This window comes from Otolemur garnettii, unplaced genomic scaffold, assembly GCF_000181295.1.
Source record: "Otolemur garnettii isolate 467f Iridium unplaced genomic scaffold, OtoGar3 scaffold00166, whole genome shotgun sequence".
In the NCBI taxonomy this organism is placed as follows: domain Eukaryota; kingdom Metazoa; phylum Chordata; class Mammalia; order Primates; family Galagidae; genus Otolemur; species Otolemur garnettii.
This window is the reverse complement of record NW_003852561.1, coordinates 1,748,803-1,750,177: the sequence shown is the minus strand read 5'-3', so window position 1 is coordinate 1,750,177 and position 1,375 is coordinate 1,748,803. Positions and strand designations below refer to the sequence as shown.

The following is a 1,375-nucleotide window of genomic DNA, read 5'->3' as shown; positions in this document are numbered from 1 at the left end:
TCTGCTTTCAGAACTGTATTATTGGACAGCGTGTTACAATTCTATGTTCACTAACTCTCCTTGGCTGCTAAAGAGACCCACATGTCTTTTAGGGCAAGCCCTGGGCTCCAGACACCTGCCTCCTCCATCACAGACTCCCTTAAGCTCTCTCTTATTGGCCCAGGACACAGGGTTCAAGTTTGTTCAGATGCCTCCTCGATTCCTGGTTGGTTGCCTTCGTTGTTGTCACTTAGCTTCTGTGACACGAAAATCTACTCATTTTCCTTTTATCTCACTATTTGTTTCTTGTCCTCCTCTTCCCAGCCTCTAAGGCAGCAGTTCTCAACCTGTGGATCGCAACCCACAGGAACTGTATTAAAGGGCTGTGGCATTAGGAAGGTTGAGAACCACTGCTCTAAAGGTTGAGGAGGCCAGAGCCTAGTCTTAGGCTACTCTCTTTTCTTTCATTTTTTTAAAAAAAATATATACCTATTTTTACAACACAATGGGCTTATATTTAATATAGTACTTCTTATCATAGAGATGTTAATAGGTTAATATAAAGTTTATTTCTCTTTCAAATCAGATCTCTTCATTTCATTGTTAATATAAAGGATTTTGTTTCTACATTAAATCTTTTTTCTATTTCAATATTAGATATCTGAATACATCTTCCTAAATGTTTTTTACCCAGAGATAAATGTTTCAATGTTTGGCTATGTGATATCTAAATACCATAGTAACTTGAATGATAAAACAAAAATGTAATAAAAATAAGGAGGAAAGACTCCTCGACAATTCAGGAGGCAGCGATTGTAACTTAACAGTGGAGAGGTCCTTGGATTCTGGACAAAGCTTCCTTCTTCCTGTTTCCCATGCTTTGAAAATTCTAAAACTATGAATTACTTGTGGAAATTTCAACCATCTTACTTCTTTGACCCCCTTTCTAACCAGCACATATAAAGTATAGGCTGGATTATTTAGTGCATAACTTGTAAAGAAAACATTTTTTCCCATTTATGTATCAATTTGTTCCCATTTTAAGGGAAACAACAAAGAATATGAAACTCTCCTATTTACTGTTTCTTGGAAACATTCAGACACCAAAGCTCACGTTTAGTCTCGATAGCACAAAGGTTTTTATAGCAAGGTTTGATTCAGGAGCTCCTCCAAAGTCACATCTGTCCATTTCTCTTCCGAGCGTATCCCCTCAATCAAGCACAGAGGCCTGTGCTGCTGAGAACTACACCCAATAACAGAGCGATGGCATCTCCAGCTCTGCTGCTCCAACAACAGGCAACACCAGCAGCAGTGGAGAGAGGACTGAGATCAACTGTGCTGAACCTGTAGTCATGATGTTGGCATCTTGAGGGCTGAAGGTCCAGAGAAATGGTTT

At 39.2% G+C, this 1,375-nt stretch overlaps 1 pseudogene; it reads right to left on the bottom strand.

Annotated features, from left to right (window-relative positions):
* Positions 1 to 1,154: 1,154 nt before the first annotated feature.
* Positions 1,155 to 1,333, bottom strand: LOC111728526 (annotated as a pseudogene).
* Between the last annotated feature and the right edge of the window lie 42 nt (positions 1,334 to 1,375).